This window comes from Capsicum annuum, unplaced genomic scaffold, assembly GCF_002878395.1.
Source record: "Capsicum annuum cultivar UCD-10X-F1 unplaced genomic scaffold, UCD10Xv1.1 ctg4782, whole genome shotgun sequence".
NCBI classification, from domain to species: domain Eukaryota; kingdom Viridiplantae; phylum Streptophyta; class Magnoliopsida; order Solanales; family Solanaceae; genus Capsicum; species Capsicum annuum.
In genome coordinates, this window is record NW_025855492.1 from 44,699 (window position 1) to 68,746 (window position 24,048).

At 35.5% G+C, this 24,048-nt stretch overlaps 1 pseudogene; it reads right to left on the bottom strand.

The window, feature by feature from the left end:
- Positions 1–8,770: 8,770 nt before the first annotated feature.
- Positions 8,771–21,840, bottom strand: LOC107874532 (annotated as a pseudogene).
- Positions 21,841–24,048: the final 2,208 nt, after the last annotated feature.

Genomic DNA, 24,048 nt, shown 5'->3' on the forward strand with positions numbered 1-24,048 from the left:
TAGTAGTCAAAGTATATGTTGTTTTGATCTTGTGCACATGGATATGTAGGGAACTTACAAAGTACCAACTATGAACGGAAACTGTTATTTTTTTAACTATGGTTGATGATTTCTCAAGATTTACTGTTACTTTGTTTCAGTAGCTGTTAGGAATGGGTCAAAAGACCTTAGTAGACTTTTAGGATAGCAGTTTATTTTTAGTCATTATCCTAGTTTAGTTGTTCCTATTTTCTAGGCATTATGCAATTTTTTCAGCAGTCATTTTTCTGTTTCAGTTGTATTGCTACTCTATTTATTCTGATTGCTTGAAGCTAAATAAAATAGCTCTTTCAATTACAATCATCTGACTGCTTCAGTTCATAACATTGGTATCAAGAGCCTTACTTCTTAAAGGACTTGTGAGAGACTTTTGAGTGTTTTTTTTCTGAGTGTTTATCCAAATTTGTGGCTACAAAACACCATTCAAACAATGGAGAATGCAAGTTCTTTTTCTACTATGGCTCCGCCAGTTTTCGACGGAGAAAATTATCAAGTATGGGCAGTAAAAATGCAGGCTTATTTGGAGGCCTGTGATTTGTGGGTGGCTGTCGAGGAAGACTATGAAGTGCTTCCTTTGCTAGAGAATCCAACCATAGCTCAGATTAGAGCTTACAAGGAGGGAGAGCAACAAAGTCCAAAGCTAAATCATGTCTCTTTGCTGCAGTTTATACTATCATTTTCAGTAGAGTAATGACATGTAAATCAGCCAAAGAAATTTGGGATTTCCTCAAGAAATAGTACGAAAGAGATGAAAGAATCAGAGGAATAAAAGTACTGAACTTGGTCAAAGAATTTGAGATGCAGAGAATAAAGGAATCCGAAACCATTAAGGATTATTCTGATAGGCTGCTTCTGATTGCAAATAAGGAATGGATACTTGGAACTAAACTTAATGACAATAGAATAGTTCAAAAGATTCTTGTAACATTACCTGAAAGATATGAGGCAACTATTGCTTCATTGGAAAATACTAAAGATATGAGGCAAGAGGGATCCATCGAGGGAGAGCTACAAGCAAAGTTACAACTTGGTTCAGATGTTGTTAAGGGTAATAAAGGAAAAGAAAAGAAAGGAAACTATGGAAACTCTGAAGCTACATCTGAAAAAAATACTATTGCCATCACTAACAACAAAGAAGGCAAATATCCACCTTGTTAACATGGTAGGAGGAGAAATCATCCACACTTCAAGTGTTGGAGAAAACCTGATATGAAATGCCGAAAGTGTCAAAAACTTGGTCATTCCGAGATTATCTGCAAAGAGAAGCATTTACAACAATAAAATGAAGCACAAATGGTAGACTAAGAGCGAGAAGAGCAATTGTTTGTGGCTACCTGTTACACAAGCAAAAGTTCAAGTGAAAGCTGGCTTATTGATAGTGGTTGTACGAACCACATGACTAGTGATGAAAAGCTTTTTAGGTAGGTTGACAAATCAATTAAATCAAGAGTCAGGATTAGAAATGGAGAATACCTCCCAGCGGCAGGAAAGAGGACTGTAGCAATTGAGAGTTATAAAGGTACAAAACTCATTTATGAAGTTTTATTTGTTCCTGAACTTGATCAAAATTTACTAAGTGTTGGACAACTGTTGGAAAATGGATTCAAATTATTATTTGAAAACAAGCCGTGTCTAATCAGCGATCCTAGTGGTCAGGAAATGTTTAGAATCAAAATGCAGGGAAAAAGATTTTCCTTGAATCCATTGGGGGAGGAACAAATAGCTTTTACAAGTCAGTCCTCTGTTGCGGAAATGTGGCACAAAATGTTGGGGCATTTTCATCACAAAGCTTTGTTATTTATGCAAAGAAGCAAAATGGTAAGTGATTTACCAAACTTGGAGAAGCATCTCTCAAGCTGTAACGCTTGTTTGCTTGGCAAGCAGATTTGGCTTCCATTTTAAAGTTACACATGGAGAGCTACAGAGAAGTTGCAACTCATTCATACTGATCTCTGTGGTCCACAAAGAACTCCATCGCTCAATGGCAGCAGGTATTATATTATCTTCATTTATGATCTAACAAGAATGTGTTGGATTTATTTTATGAAGTTTAAGTCCGAAGTTGCTGAAATTTTCATTAAGTTCAAAGCTTGGATAGAAAATTAGAGCGTCTGCAAGATTCGGGTCATTAGATCAGATAATGGAATTGAATATACATCATATAGGTTCACTTCTTTTTGTGAAGAAGCTGGAATAGAGCACCAGCTCACTGTCCCATATTCTACACAGCAAAATGGAGTGATTAAGAGAAAGAATAGAACAATAATGGAGATGACCAGGTGCTTATTGCATGAGAAGAACCTGCTAAAGAAATTTTGGGCAGAAGCAGTGAACACAACTATTTTCTTGCTGAAGACTCCTTTTGAAGCTTGGTATGGTGTTAAACCTACTGTAAAAAATATCAAAATATCTAGATGTATGTGTTTTTCTTATGTTCCGCAGGTCAAAAGAGATAAGCTTGATGAGAATACTGAACCGGGGGTTTTCATTGGCTACAGTTCAATTTCTAAAGCTTATAGGATCTTTCAACCTCAAGCAAGATTGTGGTAAGTAGAGACTTTCAATTCCTTGAAGATAAGCAATGGGACTGGAATGAGGAGTCTCGAGTTAAAAATGATGATTCAAATCTTGATTATGATGAATCAGTGGATGATCGACCTATTAGGGGGACAAGGTCACTCTCTGATATTTATCAAAGATGTAATATTGCTGTTTTTGAACATGCAGGATATGAGGAAGAAAAAATTGATCAAAAATGGATAGATGCAATGAAGGAAGAGTTGGCCATGATAGAAAAGAACCAAACTTGGAAGCTAGTAGAAAGACCGCAAGATAGAAAAGTGCTTGGAGTTAAATGGATTTTCCGAACCAAGTTCAATCCTGACGGCTCGATAAATAAGAACAAAGCTAGATTTGTGGTGAAAGGCTACGCACAAGTTTGGGGAGTAGATTTTCATGATACTTTTTCCCCAGTAGCTAGATTGGATACAATTCGAATGCTTTTGGCTAAAGCTATACAAAAAAGTTGGAAGATTTTTCAAATGGATGTGAAGTCTGCCTTCTTAAATCGTGTACTGCAGAAGAAATCTATGTTAAGCAGCCAGAAGCGTTTAGTGTCCCAAGACATGAAGATATGGTTTATCTATTAAAGAAAGCTTTATACGGGCTAATGAAAGCTCCTAGATCTTGGTATAGTCGAATGGATAACCATTTTCTAGACTTAGGCTTTGAAAAATCTTAAGTAAATCAACTCTTTATGTCAAGAAAATTGGCTCTAACATTATTATTATTTCTTTGTATGTCGATGATTTACTTGTGACAGGAAATAATATAACTTTGAGTGAAGAATTCAAGGAGGAGATGATGAAAGTCTTTGAGATGACTGATCATAACGAGATGAATTATTTTCTGGGAATTGAGATCAAGAAAACTCGAAATGAAGTCTTTATTTGTCAAAAGAAATACATGAAGGAGATTCTTAAAAGATTCAGGATGGAAGAATGCAAGAGTGTGAGTACTCCGATGAATCAAAAAGAAAAATTGAAACAGGATGATGGAGCTGAGCTAGTTGATGAAGAAGCATATCGAAGCTTAACTGGATGCTTGATGTATCTTACGACAACAAGGCCTGACATTTTGTTTCCTGTGAGTGTTTTATCAAGATTTTTAAATTATGCAAGTGAGTTGCACATGATAGCTGCCAAAAGAGCAGTTAGGTATCTTAAAGGAACTCTAGCCTATGGTATCAAATTTGGCAAAAGTGAGAACTTCAAACTCTTTGGATATTGTGATAATGATTGGGGCGGCTCAACTGGTTATATGAAAAGTACTTCTAGTTATTGCTTCACTTTTGGATCAGGGTGTTTCTCATGGTGCTCAATGAAACAGGAAACAGTAGGACAGTTAACAGCTGAATCATAATTTATAGAAGCAACAACTACTGTTAATCAAACAATATTGCTCAGGAAAATTTGGATTCATCTGCAGCTAGAGCAAGAAGAAAGCACTACGATCTTTGTGGATAATCAAGCTGCCATAGCCATATCCAAAGATCCCGTGTTTCATGGAAAGACCAAGCACTTCAACATCAAGTTTTATTTTTTGAATGAAGTGCAGAAGAATGGTGAAGTGTTTTTATTGTATTGGAAATCGGATAATCAAGTAGCGGACATTTTTACCAAGTCATTTCTTGTTAGCAGGTTCGAGTTTCTTAGAGAAAAGCTGGGAATTTGAAGCTCCTGATTCAGGAGGAGATGTTACTGTGTTTCAGTAGCTGTTAGGAATGGGTCAAAAGACCTCAGCAGATTTTTAGGATAGTACTTTATTTTTAGTCATTATCCTAGTTTAGTTGTTCCTATTTTCTAGGCATTATGCAGTTTTTTCCGTAGTCATTTTTCTGTTTCAGTTGTACTACTACTCTCTATTTATTTTGATTTCTTGAAGCTAAATAAAACAGCTCTTTCAATTCCAATCATTTGACTACTTTAGTTCATAACATTTACTTGGATATTTCTATTAAATCTTAAGTCTGATGTCTGCATTTAAATACAACATTTCCTTGTGTATGTCAAAACTCAATTTGAGAAGACTATCAAAGTAATAAGGACTTATAATGGTACTGAGTTTGTCAACTCAGTATGTAAGAAACTGCTTCAAGACCATGGCATAGTACATTAGACTACATGTACATATTCCCCTTAGTAAAATAGTGTTGCTGAGAAAAAACACAGGAACATACTTGAGGCAGCAAAAGCTGTGAGATTTCAAGCTGAAATTTCAATAACGTTTTGGGGCTATTGTATCCTAACTAAAGTATATATAATAAATACACTGCCTAGCTCAGTCATTCACTTTATGAGTCCTTATGAGAAGCTATATGGCATACAACCAAAGTGTGATCACCTAAGAGTAATGGGGTGTCTTTGCTATGCTAAAGTAGTGAATGAAAATGATAAGCTCATGACTAGAGCAAAGGCAGGTGTTATGATGGGGTATTCTATCACTCAAAAGGTATATATAGTATATGATATGTCTGCTAACATTTTTTCTGTGTATAGAGATGTATTATTAAGGGAAGAGATATTTCCTTTTAAGGAGCGCAAGAAGTAGCCTCAATCACCACACCATATATTTCCTTTGGAAGAAAAATATCTAGTAACAAGTGATGATGTGACACCATCGCAGATTCCTACAAATATCTCATCTCAAGGGTTCCCAACTCAGTCAACCAACAAGAGCAGCTTCAACAAAGTGTGACTACTACAAGACAACCCATAACCAAGGTGTATCAAAGGAGATCAAGTAGAGGTCAAGGAGTTGTTCAGCAGAACGAATAATTACAGGGTGTTCCTACTACAACAAAAGCTGTAGATCAACCTTATGCATCTTAGGATCAAAGGAAGTCCACTAGAGAAAGAAAATCATCAGCATGGATGAATGATTTTGTTTCCAAAAATACAAGGAAAGTACCTCATGCTCTTGCTAATTATGTGTCATATGACAAGCAATCACAGTCCTACAAGAACTATGTGGTTAAAAAAATCATGTGTGGATGAAACTACAAGTTACTTTGAAGCCTGCAGAGATCCAAGATGGGTGGAAGCTATGAAGAATGAAATAGATGCCTTGAATTCCAATCACACTTGGGAAATTGTTCCCTTGTGTTGGTTTTTTAAAAAAAAAGATGTGGCAGTGAAAAAGGGGTTAAAATGGCTCTCAATGGATTGAAATCTTTCAATAGCTTTCAATAATTTTATTAAGCATTAAGTGACTTTAAATAGCCAACAAAACATAAAAAAATGCATAATTTAAAATTTAAAACAAACTAAATTATCTCAACAACTAAACAAATTAACAAATATTTAAAATTTAAATTCATCTTAATCTAAATAACTTATTTTACTAAAAACTAGTGCAGTAACTTAAAGCAATTTCCAACACTCCTCCTTTGTTCAAGTTACTGTGATTTAAAACTGCTTCTTCTCAATTTTTGCTCTGGCAGTGGATGCTGAATTTTTCAATTTTTTTCGAACTTGCACATCTTTTTGATGTTCATCTTTCTCTTTTTTATTTTTCTTCTTTTGATTCTTTTCTGAAAAACCATCAACAATCTTGTGTTGTTTGAAAATACTTTCATAGACTTTGCAAAATATTGTAAGGATTTTTCATTCATCAAAACATCACATTAAGCATAGGTTTCAAGATATGATTTCTTCACAGAACAAATTTGATCATTTTTTTCTGTGAAAACTTTTAGGACATTCAAAGAGAGACTGCTGCTTGACATCTTTTTGGCTTAAAATAGCCCTATGCTTTGAAAATAAGCACGGGTTGAAAAAATTAGCCCTGATGGGTTAAAATGGAGCCCTTATGGGTTTAAAAGATAGCCCTTGCGGGTTAAAAATGGTATGGTAGTGCTTTGGAAGAACACACAGATCCGGTAAGATCAATGAGGCTCTTGATACCACTGTTGGTTTTTTTTTAAAAAAGATGTGGTAGCGAAAAAGGGGTTAAAATGGCTCTCAATGGATTGAAATCTTTCAATAGCTTTCAATAAGATTTCAACAGCTTTCAATAATTTTATTAAGCATTAAGTGGCTTTAAATAGCCAACAACACATAAAAAACTGCATAATTTAAAATTTAAAACAACCTAAATTATCTCAACAACTAAACAAATTAACAAATATTTAAAATTCAAATTCATCTTAATCTAAATAACTTATTTTGGTTAAAACTAGTGCAGTAACTTAAAGCAATTTCCAACACCTTGCACAGAGGAAAGAAAGTTATTTGTTGCAGGTGGATATATAAAGTAAAGTACAAGGCTTCAGGAGAAGTTGAGAGGTTTAAATCTAGACTGGTAGCAAAGGGATATGGACAAAGAGAAGGAATTGATTACAAAGAAACATTCTCACCTGTTGTGAAAATGAAGACAATAAGAACTATGCTTGCTGTTGCAGCTAAAAAACACTGGTGTATTCAACAAATGGATGTCTATAGTGCATTCCTAAATGGTGATCTAGATGATGAAGTATACATGGATCTACCTCAGGAATTTGCTAGTCAGCGGGAGCATACAGTGTGTAGACTACTCAAATCCCTATATGGTCTTAAACAATTACTAAGGCAATGGAACACTAAGCTATCAGAGGTTTTGGTAAGGTCTTAGTTTGTTCAAAGAAAATATGATCCATCCTTGTATATCAGAAAAACAACAGAAGAAATCTCTATTGTGCTAGTGTATGTTGATGACATGCTGATTATGGGAGATAGTCTAAAGCTAATAGAAGAAACCAAGACACTATTGCATCACAATTTCAAGATGAAAGATCAAGGTGAACTAAGATATTTCCTTGGAATAGAGTTTGCAAGGTCTGATAAAGGAATATTGATCCATCAGAGAAAATATGCATTGGAGTTACTATTTGAACTAGGATTGACAACAACCAAGCCTACAGCTACTCCTATGGACTACAACACTAAGCTGACATCTAGACAGTTTGATAAGCATGTCAAGCAAAACCAGACTGCTGATGATCCACCAGCAAATCAAGCAGCTTATAAAAAGTTGATTGGCAAGCTATTGTACTTAACTATGACAAAGCCATATATAGCCTTTTTGTTAAAACTCTAAGCCAATTCCTCCAAGATCCTGATAAGTCCCACATGGAAGCTGCAATCAGAGTGGTGAAGTATGTTAAAGGTCAGGTGTGTTGTTGTCTAGTGACTCAGATAATAGAGTAAGTGCCTATTGTGATGCAGATTAGGCATCCTGCCCACAAACTAGGAGGTCTGTGAATGGTTACTTTGTGAAGATTGGGAAATCAGTAGTGTCCTTGAAATCAAAGAAACAAACAAATGTATCTTAGAGCTCAGCTGAGGCAGATTTTAGAAGCCTTGCAGCAGTAATAGCTGAACTTATATGGATACTAGGCTTGATGAAGGAGATTGCAATTGAAGTATTGCTACCTATGGATGTGTTCAGTGATAGCAAATCTACCATACAAATAGCAGCTAATCCAATATATCATGAGAGGACTAAACATATTGATATTGAATATTTTTTCATAAGGGAAAAGATTGTTGAAGGAATAATCAGAACTCGCTGCATTACAACTATAGACCAACCTACAGACATGCTAACTAAAGGACTAAACAGAGCTCAACAAGTCCATCTCAATACCAAGCTAGGAATCTGTGACATTTTCTCACCTTCCTAGCTTGAGGGGTAGTGATGAAGATATAGAGAAAGTGAAGAACTAAAAAGGAAAAGCAGAGAAATCTTGTTTCCTGATTACAGTTATAACTGTTTTCAGAGTTAGTTACAGAGAATCCTAAAGACTAGTTTAGTTAGTTGGACAGCTCACAATGTAGTCTATATATAGAGAATGTACACAATGACTAATAATCAACACAAGCAGATTCTCTTCTCCCTCATCTTCTTTCTCTCTCAGTTCTCTTTCTTTCTCTCTTTTCCTACAACTATCAAACTCTGTACTTTCTCCATTGTTGAATAAACAAGAAGCCTACTGCTATCTTGTATAATTACACTTATTCCATACACAATAAATCAGCACTTGAGTAGCATAAGAATGTGACACTGCATGATATTAGTATTCATTTATTTATTGACAAGAAGATAACATAACAAGAACTTGTAAAAACTCAAAGTTGATTGCACATTACATATGATAGTCTCTAATTAATATGCAGTGACAAGAGTTCAACAACTATGCCATAAGGTAAACCATCATTTGACCTTGCACCAAAAGGTAGCTATGAGTAATCATTCATAAAAAAAATGGTGTTAGCATCCTGAAAACAAAGCAGTTACGTGCTATAACTTGTTAAAATATTCTGATAGTAGACTTACCTCTTCACATAATAATAATAGAAATCGGCCAAAATGAATATTTGAACAATTTCTGCAAAAATGATCATTGATATCCACAAGAAACCCCCTCCACTCAAAGACAAATATCAACCAGACGTATCATACACCTGCATATGAGTACACTTCGAGACTATAAGTATTGAGGGATTCAGAATACTATAAGTGTTGAGGGATTCAGAATTTTAAGTCTATGTATAACTAGCGTCATTATACTCACAAACACGACAATAGGTGCCAACAAAGTATTAAGTTACATAGTTTAAAATTTTCTTTATGCACGCGCACATACATACATTTTGTGAAAGCCATGAGTGCAACTGAATCTGCCTCTGGTTTCAAGCTCTAGCAAGGGGAAGTGTACAAATGGAGTTGAATCCAGAACTTTTCATCAATGGAAATAAAATGTCATCGAACTCACTTCTTGCAACAATTAGTGCGAACGAAGTTTTTTTTCCCAAAAAATTGTTCATACATACAAACAATCGCTTACACATGTACAATATACATTACACACACACACACATTATTGTTTTAGAAAACAGTGAGTGCAACCACAACTGCCCTAGCTAGTTTAATGGTTTCAACTCAGTCCAACATTCTGAGCCATTTATGCAGCCCTCTTCTCTGCAGTAAGTTTGGAATCCAATCTCGGGGGAAGTCAGGTTTGGGGAAGGCAAAAATTGAACAAAGTGTTGTGTATTTTGTTATATCAAAGAAGACTTTTCAATTCCATTTGACATTGGGTGTCAAGGATCCTCCAACAGAAACCTCATCTTTTTGTCAAAAGTTATAAACTGCGAGATAATACTCCAAAACTAACCTTAATGATCCAATGAGCACAACTGGAGAATCTTGAAATGCCCAATGTGAACACAAAATGAGCTGTGAATGGCTCAATAATCTGAAATACAAAAATAGAAAACAATATTGGTATTTCATGCAGAAAACTAGGAACACATGAATTCAAATGTTTTTTCTTTTCTAACTGTGATAGAAAGAACACACACACAAACACACATATATATGTACCTTGACATTCTGCATCAAGCGATGCTGAGGCAGCATGGAGACACCTTCTATATACACAGAAAAAGCCCAAAGTGTATAGATGAGAATATTATTCGTCAAGGATGGATAAAGACTGCTATCACCAAAGAAGGTACTATCTGTGGAGAGAATGGCATGATCCAAAATGCATTGTCATTACTCATGAAGCAATTTCACTTGCACATAAATCACTTCCAATGGATACTTCACAACTATCTTGAGATAAAATCAGCTAAAATAAATTTATAGCAACCAAGGCAGTCAGGAGGATCAGGGGTAGAGCTACTCGTAATGAAGAGGCTCAATGTAAATCCCATTGACACCGAAAAAATATATCGTGCAAATAGGGTAAAAATGATCTTTTGTTTTGCATTCTGAATCTTGTTGGCATAGCAAAAACTTGAGTAAAGCATCTAGTACCCCAAACTACAATTTTAGCATATTTTTGTCAACCTTTTATGCTGACATGACACCTTTTATCTTGGCCCCATTTTATGTATAAAGGTGTCATGTCAGCACAAAATGGTGACAAAAATATGCTTAAATTGAATTCGGGAGTAACAGGACTCTTGTGATGACAAAAATACGCTTAAATTGAGTTCTGGGGTAATCGGACTCCTGTGAAGTTGGAGTGTGTCGAAGCAACTTTGGCCATAATTCAGGGGAAGTGGATGCTTATCTCTAATAAGTTTAGAACCAACAAGTCAAATGTTGAACGATCTACACAATTTCTTAGAATCTTAAACGTTGAACAAATTAAATCTGAAATCCTAGATCCGCCTCTGGAGATGACCAAAGTAATAAGCTTAGAATGCATAAAGGGATAAATAGAAAACATGAGTTTTACTTCAACAACAATTAGAAGAGAAAAAAGCTCAACGTACCATAATATATTTCTTCATGTTATCCAAATCATCCATGTAAGATGACTTCAACTTGTACTTCATCATAAATATAAGCCAAAATATTGCCACAAGAGAGACAAGGCTAGTATAGTATGAATATCTACTTCGATTTGAAGACTACAAAAAAATCTTACAAATAAAAATGTTGTTGTGAGTTGTTGAGTCTTCAATGAAAGGCCAATGCACAACAGCAACAGTGACAGCAAAGAGATGACTGAAGATTGTTAACCTTATTGCAAATAGTTTTAAGTTATACACACTGACAATATAAAAACAAATATACTATATTTGGTAACTAATTTAAAAATTATACCTTTGAATTATGATAAATGATATATGTATATCCTGTCATACTTTGGGTACACATATGGCCCTACCGTTAATAAAATGGTATGTATGTACCCCTCACACTAATGGTAGGGGCATATGTATACTTAATGTTGTCTTTGGCTCATTTTATCCCACATCGGAATTCTATCATTTGGGGAGGGGGTTTAGAGTTATAAAAAAACTCTTCCCCCACCCATTTTAAACATCCTAAATTGTTCCCTTCTCCCACAATTAATAGAAAAGGTTGACTTGAGAGGTACTCGGAGATAAAGCCTTTTTGGTTGAAGTCTGTTATCAAATTTTTCTAGTGTCTTTATTTTTAGTATTCAATATTATTTGTCGAGTATTTTTGTTAGTGTTGTATCTGGTACAATTATTCTGAACCAGTTCATTTCACTAAGTTGTTCTATTATAGTGGGAAAATTACCCGATTTTCCCAACAAGTGGTATCAGAGTGCTTGCAGCTTTGTCTGATCTTTCACATCAGAAACGAATTCCTTTGGTCCTTTTGAACCCAAGGTTTATCCCAGGCTAAGGTTCTATCTGAGTATGCTCTGTGGTTCCAGTTCTGGCTGATCTTCCACATCAAAAAAGAATTATTTTGTCCCCCTTGAAATCTTGGATTGTTTGTAGTTGTTGTAGTATTGAATATTTTTTATTGATTCTGTAATGACAAATAAAGATCAAGAAATGAAGGATCCTATTTCAAATATTATTCCGGGGGCATCAGGCTCCTCCTCATCATAGTCGAGGTTCCCGCTGTCCAGTCTGAAGTTGGTGGTGGAAATATTTGATGGTACTGGCCATTTCGGCATGTGGCAAAGAGAGATTTTAGACTCTTTTCCAGCAGGGTTTTGATATTTCTATTGAGGAAAAAAGACCAGAAGAGGTAGAAGATAGAGATTGGAGCATCATTAATCGGTTAGCATGTGGAACAATTCGATCATGCCTGTCCAGAGAGCAAAAGTATGTTTTCAAGAATGAGACTTCTGCGTACAAATTATGGATGGCGTTGGAGGAAAAGTTTCTAAAAAAGAGTGGTCAGAACAAGCTTCTTATGAAGAAAAGGTTGTTCCAATTTAATTATCAACCAGGTACTACTATGAATGAACGCATCACTATGTTTAATCAATTAGTAGCAGGCCTGTTGAATTTAGATGTGAAATTTGAGGATGAGGATCTGGCTTTGATGTTGTTATCATCTCTTCCCGGTGAATTTGAACATTTGGAAACTACGTTACTTCACGGTGTTTTGTGGAAAAATTTTGAATTTTTGAGAGTCGCCACTTAATATTGAGAAGAATTAAGAAACCTTTAGAAAGTTACTTCAAACGATTCAAAACAGGAAAATTATTTTAAGTTTGAGATTCTAGATAAGTGGTTCCTATTAACATTTTAGGAAGGTGTTAGGCAATTAAAACGTCCGCTAACTTAAGGTTATCCGATCTGTTTGAAAATCCTCTTTTGATTAACTTCGAAAAGATTAATTTTGTCGAAAAGTGATTTATTTTTTGAAAAGAAAGCGATATTGGAAATATTTTTGTGTTTATTCAAAACTATTTTTTTAGCGACTTAACTAAGGATTTAACTAGGTTCGCCAAGCACATAAGGAAAACAAACATAAAGAACAGAGGGAAAGGGAGGAAGTAAGGGATTTAGGTCATCGGCCCAAATCAATGAGACCTGTCCTAGTCTAAATGGGCTTTCGACCCATTTCACCTGTCCTAATCTAATTGTCCAGCCTTTGGCTCGAATATTGCTCAACCTGTATTAGATACAACCTTGGCTTCGTGGCCCAAATGAATGGATAATATAAATAAACAAAATAAATAAATAAAGACAATAATAATTAAACAAAAATGAAATAATAAATGAGACTTTTTGTCTCTTAGCGGCTTCAAACGTAGGACTTTGATCCATTTCCTTTTCTTCCGACTCCTTGCGTTCGGTATGCCATAAGATTAACTTCAAACTTTCTTTTGGGCTTGATCCAACAAGCACGTTGTGCCTCAACAACCATCGATGGATATGCAAAACGGAAAGAGTCCATGTAGGACTCAGATAAGTTTCATGCAAAGAAAGAAAAAGCACATTAGTACCTAATCGAACAAAAGAAGAGAGGAAGAAACTGAAACAATGGAAACTCGCTAACACGTGATCAACCAAAAAGAAGAAAAATGAAAGGAGAACTAACGTAGATTTAGCTAAACTGGCAATGTGGTATAGGTCTCAAATAATCCGAAGACGATCGAAATAGTAAGGCATATCCGTATCAATTCAAATAACAAGTTCAACCACGATGAAACAGTACAATGTAGTTGATACATGATCAACCAAAGAGAAAACAAAATGAAAATATAACGAGAGTTGACCAATAATGTCATGCTTAACTTTCTCTAAGGTATTTAACCCACAAACTTGCATGAACGAAGAAAAGAAAATGCAAATGTAAAAATGAGAAAAGTAGTCTCTGGTCAACAGAGCACTCTTTATTATAAGTAGAACTTACTAATTACCCTTCCTTAATAAAATTACGTTTAAAATGGGTTCATACAAACAAACACCCCAACAATAAACATTTTTTAAAACAAGCATGAAAACGTTTTTGCGAGAACCATTAGAGTAGAATAAAGAAATAACGAGAAGTATGCACAAAAAGAAACACTGAGCACCAAACAGAGAGTAAACGCAGCAAGATTCATCAAGATAAGCCTTTAACTAAACAAGACTTTACCAGCAATCAAAACATTACAAGTGAAATAAAATTGAGATGGCAAAAGAACATAAATATTAACTTATTTTGGGTCCTATGCAATATTTTGAAGCCTTACCTAACCTTAATTTATGCTACATTACTGTGTATATGCCATTCACTCTTTTCCTTCATATTAAAAATTAAAGATAGGAGTCGCGCAGGTTTGTGGCTTTAAAGCCAATACATTGAGCTTGACTCCGTTGAATGCTTGTATCTTGAGCATAAGACAACAAAAGTAAAAAAAAAAACATTTGACTTCATGAAGGGGAGGAAAAGAGAAAAAACAAAGAAAAAAAAACTTTTAATAATCTCGAATAAACCACCTAAAAGCACATGTTGAGATAAACAAGGAGAATTTGTTGACATTATGGGAACAAAAATACACTCTTGCTCATGTTCTTCTATACATATATTCAGTACTAAATGAGATTATACACCACCTTATAACAAAAATCAAAGACAATTATGGATAGAACACATCGAACATGTAGATATTTTCAAAGAATGTCCAGCTAGCCGCTTTAGTATGATAATGAAACACGCTCTGAAATCCCTGAATTATAGCTTAAGCCGTAGTATTCAAAGTAATCACATTTGAATCTACATAACGTCACAACACACTAAACCTAATGGCCTTTAAAGCATGTTACAGCAAATAGCCCAGAACACCAGGTGATTAGAAGCTTATAACTTCAGAGATTTAAACAACCAGCACACCATCTTACTAAAAAAAATCATTATAACTTCAGAGGTTGAGATGAAGCAGACGATGTCAAAAGCTTAAACGGGATGGAATGTTACCTTTTAAGGAGCAGCAAAATAGTCTACGAGCTGGCGTCGGATTTCACCACCACCGGAGATGCGTATTAGTCAACTCTGAGCTTCGATTAGCTGACGAACTCACTCTCAAATTTTCAAACCCTAGAAATTTTGAGCCCCAAAATCACTTAAGAGAAATCCGAACTCCAAAAATTTTCTGGACCTAATTTCTGAACCCTAATTCTAGAACCCCCAAAAATTTTGGAATCCAACACTCTAAAAAAGAAGCCCCCTTTTCTCCTCAGAATTTCCCAAATAATTTCCCAACCCCCATTTTCCCACCCCTTTCACGGTGACCCTCCCACCTCTTATATAGAAGACCGAATTGGAGTCTTTCTGAGATTTGAAAGAAGGGTCCTTTTTTTTTAAATTTTAAAATTCAAAAATCCCCCCACCGTTTGAGGTTTCATCAATTAATTATACCAATATGAATTTGGTGGACCAATGAATTTTTGGGAAAATGAATTTTCACCATGAACCAATGAAATTGTGTCAGAAATGTATGGAATCGTACTTCCATACTCGAGATTCACGGAATTGTGATGTTGAGAGGACACCTGGACTGTTTCTAGAAGATTTTGGATTCTTTCTTTCTCCTACTAATGCATGAGACGCGTGATGAAGGATAGGGTCAGGTTAAAGCTAGTTTTCTTGATTTTGGGTCGAAGATGTTCATCGCAATTTTGGGTTGAAGAGGGATATTGGGTTTGACGTTGTTGTTGTCGATATTCATTGTTTGCTTGGTTTATGCGTACTATTTTTCTTTGAAAGCTTAACTGAAGTGGATAAAAGGTATAGGTGGGCTGGGTTAGAGGTGTTGTGGCAGTTGGGTTAACAATTGGGTTAAATTGTTGGGTAATTTTGGTAGAAACAATATATTGGGAGTTTCAAATTAGGCTATTTATCAAATTATCCTAATTATCAGAATTTAATTTATCTAATCGAATTAAAATTTTAGCCTAATTAAAATTAATTGATCAATTACATTGCAATTGTGGACAAATTAATTTCAATTATGGCCAAATTTAATAGATTGGCTAAATTAAATGAAATTCGATACGAATTAATACTTCTTTTAATCTCGAGATTCTTGATTTATTAATTTCAAATACATATTTATCCCAAAAAAAATTACTTTGAGATCAAATTATGTTTAAACGAAGATTTTAATCATTTAAAATTATTTCAAGACAAACTTTGATTGACATTCGATATTTTTTCAAAAAATAGATATTTATGTAACAAAATTATATAATTTCGTATAATTGAACATGATAATATAAAATCGCTACTTTGAATGACCAATTTACCTAAATAAATACTTAAAAAAAATCTTTATTCGGATAAAATAAATGTTTCAATTTAATTAAAAATCAAAGAAACTCAGGATTAAATTTAGTCATGGAGGACAAAATTAGGTGTCAACAAATTCCCCCTCCTTTTGGGTAGGGTGGATGCTAGTAACCCTATGCAAAGGGAGGTTCACATTCCTAATTTTTGTCCGACCACAAATTCGAAACTGAAAGAGGTTGGCTTTTGCTTGAGTCTCATAGAGTCATGGCCGAACCCAGGTAGGGTTTGCTACATATCTCAAGTTACAAGAGAATTCAGGCTACTTGTAGTTCATAGAGCATGATTTAAATCACGATTTTTAAAAAATTCACAAGTTATCTCGGTTTTTGAGTTTTTGATAAAATCAAGAAACTGGGGAATAAAGGGATTACGAGGGAGGTCGAAATGCAGTTGAGTTTTTTTCTTAGATCCCAGCCTACTTATCCCCAAGATTCAGGGAATCAGACTGCTTGTAGTTTGACTCAATTGGTAGAAAAGATAGTCTTTTATTTCAGATGATCTTTGCCTCAAGATAAGTGACAAGTTGATCGAGTTTCAGAAAAGAGGCGTGTAACTTCTTAACCATGAATGTGGGATCCTTCACATCTATAGACAAGAACTTACCCGAACATAATTTCCAAACGTTGAGTATGTTGTCACCCGACTTTTAAAGAAAGAGAAGGTTACCCTCGATATGAGTTTAGAAATATCTCAAAGGTGAAGCGGAAACTAAAATATCCTGAAATATCCATATGTCTTCTAGCAGGGGTATGGTTGGATGGTGGTGGTGATCATCCTTTCTCTCTTGTCCAAAGAGTTTGACTTCCCTCTCTGGACTATGTCATATTTTGCTGCTAAGAAAAAGTTCCATGTTGTGCTGCGTCCTTTTTAAAGTCGTCCACACTTGTGGATTTTATTTGAGATTTTCATCCTCTCGAATTCTCTCGACAATATTTCAAACAAATTTGTTATTGCTAACATAGTTCACGAAAGAGGTAGGTAGTCTTTTACTATATCTCCACGTGAGTTGTGGCCTGAAAAGAGGAATCATCTCCTCATGTACCTATTTGGAATGAAATAACTGGCAATAACAAACACAACAACCCTCTTGGTTGTTGTATAATTATGACATTTGTCGGTTGAATATGCCTTCAGAGTAGGGTGGCCCTTTTGGACACCGGCGATACTTTATGCAGAACGGTCCCTGCAACCGCGTAATCTTATGCTGGTGTGGCAACCCTTTTGATTACCTATATCACTTGTTATATGTGGAATGATAACCTCGCCGGTTATAGCCGATGATCTATTTATAGATTTTCTTTAAATTATTAATCTTTGGATAATCTTGCACATTATTTGATGTTGGATATGAGGCGACTTACAGATATCTTTTGAGTTTCTATCTTTTAGGTAATCCTGCACATTATCTGACTTTGGATAAGAGATGGCTTACAGATATCCCTCCAATCACTATCTTTCAGGTGTTCCTGCACATCATCCGACCTTGGATACAATATGATTTATAGATAATCCCTCATATTGTTAATCTTTGGGTAATCCTGCACATAATCGATCTTGGATATGACGCGAATTATAGAGAACCCTTGGACGTATCAATTTCATAATCTTGCATATTCTTCGATAAGTATTTAGTTGTGACTTATGGATAACCTTTGAACTATCAATTTTTGGGCGATCTTGCACACTATCCGGTTAGGATGTTGTTGTGGCTTACGGATGACCTGCAGGCTATCAACTCATAGGTGATCTTGCACACTATCCTATTTCAAATAATATGACTTATAGATGACCCTCAAATTGTCAATTTCTAGGAAATCTTATATATCATTCATCCTTAGATAGCAACTTAAAGGCGTCCCTCCAAATCTTGTGCTCTCGATGCATTCAGATGCTAATTCATAAAATGATAAGATATCCTCGACATCGGCGTTTATGTCTTACATATCAACAGATATAAAATAATGATGATATCCTCGACACTAGCATTGTGTCTTGCATGACAACAGATATATTGAATGCTAATGATATCCTTGATGCTAGTGTTGTGTCTAAAGCATCAACAGATATTGAATGATGATGATATCCTTGACGCCGGCATTGTGTATTGCATGTCAACAGATATATTGAATGCTGATGATATCCTCTATGCCGGTGTTGTGTCTAGTGCATCAACAGATATTAAATGATGATGATATCCTCAATGCCAGTGTTGTGTCTTGCATGTCAACAGATATATTGCATGTTGATGATATCCTCGACACCAATGTTGTGTCTAGCGCGTCAACAGATATTTAATGATGATAATATCCTCAACGCTAACGCTGTGTCTTGCATGTCAATAGATATATTGAATGCTGATGATATCCTTGATGCCAACATTTATGTCTTGCATGTCAACAGATATAAAATGACCCTCTCGGCAAATGATATGAATGGCCCTCTTGGCAATGATATGAAATGGTCCTCTTGGAAATGATATGCAATGGTCCTCTTGACAATTTGAAAACAATTTCACCTGAGTTTGTTTGTATGCATCTTGCTTTCTACATGTACCTGTACTCAAGGTAGACGATTAGTAGACACAAAGTTGCTTTTTCTAGCTACCATTTTTTAGAAAAAAAACTAAATACAATAGTTGTAAAGAAGACAAGACACTTTTGTTTGGCCTCCATGATCTCAAGAAATGAGATGGACAATTCAAAAGGTCCTCAATAAATGGGTGTTAAACCCATTTTTAGGGCTACCCAAAAAGTACCGTTATTAAGCATTATATGCTCTGTTATGGCTCTCAACTTGCTTGGGGATTTTTCGTAGGAAACGCTCATTTTTGTGTATCGATCCCTACATCCACAAAAAATTATTAGTTTGAATGAAACTACTCCGTTTTGACCTCCTTCGATCCTCGATTTTCCCCTTGCCATCTTTCAGGTACGTTATCATGTTGGGACTTCCGCCCATGACTCCCTGTCCCAATTGATGTCTAGGCAATCACTAAGTAAAAGATTTATATATATATTTTTGAAAGTAGTCTTAATTTTTAGAAGATAGTTTCGAAAGCTTATATAAAACTTTAGAAGATCTCTTCCAGTCACGTCATGTAATAGCTCAATGAACATCTGCCTTTTGATTTTGACTACATCTGATGAAGGATTTCCAAAACTCATCATCATTGTTGGAGGGTTCTTCAAATAGTTCTGTCATAGCCAGAAATTGAGTCTACCTAGACTTTGTCATAATTGGTGGCTTCAAGAGCTTGGCTTAAACCTCTAGTGCTGGGGAATTAAAAATATATTCTAGTGTTTAGTGGAAATTTTGAGTCCTTCCTCAAAATTTCTGCCCCAGTTTAGAGTAGTCTGAGATGATATCATCTCGAGTGGATCTGAAGTCTTTGCTGATCTTCATCCTCTTTGTTGGATGTTGGTCTTCTCTTGTGAATTTTCGAGGTTCCTTCTCAAGAATTCTGCCCCAGTTTCCATTTCCTAGGGTTATATGACCGAGCCATTGGGGCGCCTACGTATCCTGTTGAAGCAGGAATTAGGTCAAACGTAGTTCAAGACCACGCTAGGGATCTATATAGAAAAATCTAATGGGTTGACCAAATCCAACATAGGCCACCTACGTATCTCATTCTTGAGAATTCAGGTCATCACGTAGTTCATACATAAAGGGAAAGGATAAATTTTCCTAAGGGTTTGACCGAAGCCAACATAGGCCGCCTACGTATCTCATTCTTGAGAATTCAGGTCATCACGTAGTTCATACATAAAGGGAAACGATAAATTAGCCTAAGGGTTGACCGAAGATGACATAGGCCGCTTACGTATCCCTTTCTTGGGAATTCAGGTCAAACATAGTTCGTACATAAAAAGAAGTGATAAATTATCCTAAGGGGTTGAACGAAGCCGACATAGGCCACCTACGTATCCCTTTCTTGGGAATTCTGGTCAAACGTAGTTCATGCATAAAGGGAAAGATTCTATGTGATTACTCATCATAAAATTGATACTATTATAAATGCGATTACAAATAAGCCAAGAAACAAAAGCTATAACATCTTTCAAGCATGATATATCTTTACCGTATCAGAATTCATTGGTTTGGTCCACTTTTGACCATCCATCTCAGGTAGGATTAGGGCTCCTCTAGGTTGGGCTTCTTTCGATTTTCACATTCCTCTATATCTACTACTAACCGCTCCTCATCACCTTTTATGTTCATCATTATTTCCTTCGCCTTGCTCGTCTAACCCTTGACATGACATGACATTGGCAGGTTTTTAAATTATTGCTACCAAAATAAACCATTCTAAATAATCATATTTTAAAAATAACTTCATAAATAAAGGGAGGCCTTTTGGAAAATAAATAAAAACTATGGGTTATGACCCAGACAAATGTAGGCCCATGCCTATTTGAAAGTTATAAAACATGAAACAAAAATTTGAAACATAAAACGGTGGATCATGGGGCCTCCTCTGGATCATCACCGATTTTAAAAACTATTAGTAATTTCCATTTCATCTACCGTGACGGGTGACGGGTTATGAAAGGAGTGGAGGTCCATTTTTGCAAGGCCTCCCCTGGTGCAATCTTCTTCATGTCATCGGACTTTGGGAAATCATCTGGTAGAGCATTGCATCCTTTGAAAAGATCTCCTATCCCATCCCCAAGACCATCATCATTTGACATCTCATGTATGGGAAATGACTGGTACAAGAGCGGCAAAGGCCTAAACAAACTCTCATTTGAATTATCTTCGATCTCATCTTCCTTCCTTAGTGTGTACACTATTGCATGCTTAAAATCTTTTTCTAGTACCATAATAGGCTCAATAATACTTTCCAAATCATAATAGGCTCAATAATACTTTCCAAATCCTTACTTAAGGTGGCCACAACTTCCTCTATCTTCTCCACCTCTTTTGTTCCTTTGAGTCCTTCTGAATTTACCTTAGTGATGGCCTTGCTAAACGTCCATTCACCCTATATTTCAATCATACTAACTGTAGGTCTCCCATGGTTAGGCAATGGATTACCATTAATATTTGGTGTTGGTAACTGAAGCATGATAACCTTTTAATCGATCAAATCTTGGATCTTATGCTTCAAATTAATACAATCCTCGGTACTGTACCCCGCTACTCCTGAATGATAGGCACAATTTTGATCGGGATGATAAAACCGAGAGTTGGGATTGATAGGCTTTGGCTGGATCGGTTGCAAATAACCAACTTTCACCAATCTTTCAAAGAGCTGGGTATGACTTTCAGCTAGCGGTGTGAATTTTTGGGGAGGTTTCTTTTCGAAGTTTGGACGTGGATGATAATTTGGAGATGTTTGGATATTTATTTGGGTATTTGGAAAAGTAGCTTGAGTGTAAGGCTGATTATTTGGCTGTGGAACTTGGCACTGGGTAAAATATTTAGAATTGGAGCTTGAAATTGGGGTTGAGCGTAGAATACAAGCTGAAAACTTGATGACGATGATGAGGAAAGAATATTCCTAGGATTGAGTTTCCTCTTTAACTTATCAACAGAATTAGTAGAGACTGCAGTCGCATCCTCTCTTTTCTTCTTTGGGAATGTACAAAATTCAGATGATGTTGGGGTTTTGGCAATTTTTCCTCTTCGGATGCCTTCCTCTAACAATTTCCCAATCTTTACTAAATCTGTGAAAGTTTCTTGGACCGCGGATACCATCCTAGTATAAAATTCTCCTTCCTGTGTGCGAGAGAAAACTAATACCATTTCTTCTTCAGACATGGAAGGTTGTACTTTAGTAGCCTCTTTTCTCCAACGAAAGGCGTAGTCTCAAAAACACTCATTATTCTTCTGTTTGATCCGATATAGTGAGTATCGATCAGGGACTATCTCAATATTAAATCTGAACCTATCAAGGAAACCCTTTGCCAATGCTTTCCAACCAGTCCATCTTTTCAATTCCTGAGACATGAACCATTCTAAGGCTTCGCCACTTAAACTCCGACTGAACAAATGCATCACTAATGCTTCATTTTCCCTACCCCTACCATTTGATCACAATACCTTCTCAGATGGGCCATTGGATTTTCGATGCCATCGAACACTTCAAATTTAGGGACCTTATACCCTTCTGGTAGATCTATTCCAGGGTGAACACATAAATCATCATACCCTAAACTGTCGTGGTCCCTCACTCCATGATATTCTCTGATCCTCATGATCTTTTCATTAATAGCTAGAAACTTCATTTCATGCTCTATCCTCCACTCTTTCTCCTTCTCCTGATAATGGTCCATCTCAGGATTAGGAAGGGGATTATAGATATTAGGGGATATGATGGCATGAAGAGGATTTGGAAGGGAGGCTTGATTTTGCGGATGAAATGAAGCGGGTTGGTAGGTGGGGCGGAAATTATGAAAACTAGAATGTTTTTGTGGAATTTGAGAGTGGTTTGGTGGAATCGGAGAAGAATTCTGCGAATTTGGAAATGAATTTGGTGGATTTGGGAATAGATTTGATGGATTTTACGGGTTTGGGAGTGAATCTTGTGGATTTGGGAATGAATTTTCTTGATTTGAAAATGTGTTCTGGAGATTCGGGAATGGATTCGGAGATGGGTTTTGTGGGGTTAGAGATGGATTTTGTGGATGGTAGGCATCTGTGTTATTTTCGCGATTAGTGTTTTGGACAAATGGAGGAGCGGATACGGACGATATGTTATTTGGCTGATTCCCGAGAATAGGTTTACTGAGGGGAGGAATTTGGAGTGGAGTTCTATGTCCTCCTGGAGCGGGGGCATTGACGGTGATGGCCAGGTTAGCCAAATCTCGAGTGCGATTTATTTCCTCCTGAAGCATTTCTAATTTTCTTGCGAGTTCCGCAATCATCTCACTCTGTTCCACTATTACATTGTCCCTGATGGTCAATGTGCTTTCTTCATCATTTCCAGTCATTATTGAATGATGGTCAGAGAATGAGATTTTGTGCGCTTTTGACCGGGTCAGAGGATGGGATTTTATAGCTATATATATATATATATATTATTCTTAATAACAAAAGATACAGCTCTTTCATTCACCCAAACGTCCTTTAAAATATCCATTGCTTTTAAAGTGTCATCCTTTAAAATATCCATTGCTTTTGCTATTTTTTTATATTATTTTTAAATAATTAAGTTTGAAATAATAACTAAAAAGTTGAAAAATATGTAAAAGTTTAACAACTTCTATAAACTACCGACAAAAAACTATATATTCAGTTTCAGTTTAACTATAACAATTGAAAGATAAGTTAATTTCAATAAATAAATATAAATAAATTTGTAGTAAAAACAATGTATCGGTTTGATAAATATTTAAACAATTTAATGTTTAAAACTTACCAAGCTCTAACATTTGGCCCCTTATTTCAAAAAAGAAAAATAAAAGCAAAAACAAACTAAAATGAATAGTTATGTTAATTTTTTTTAAACATTCAAATTCAAATTCACAATTACATTATCTCTAATTCTTTTTAAAAAAACAGATAAGTACAATGAAATATCATTTGTAACAACAAAAAATTACATTCTTTTAAGTTGTATTTGTAATTTGTAATTGTAATTGTAAAAAAATAACTTAAAACTAAGGTATCAAAAATATTAACTAATTTATAAAGTGTACTCCTTTTATTCCGTAAGTACTAACGTAGCAAATATAAAAAATAATTCATAGAGTTAACTCTTTTAATTCAATAAGTTAATCGGCATCTTATTTATCCACTTATCCACTGCACAACGACATCCTACGTATTTCACAACTGTTATTCATCTTATCCTCAACTAAATGCCCTTATTTTTCTTCTCATTCATCTATAAATTCAATTCATCTTCTGTTGTAACGACTAATTCCTCCGTATACCACTACAACTCTTACAACCCTTACCGCT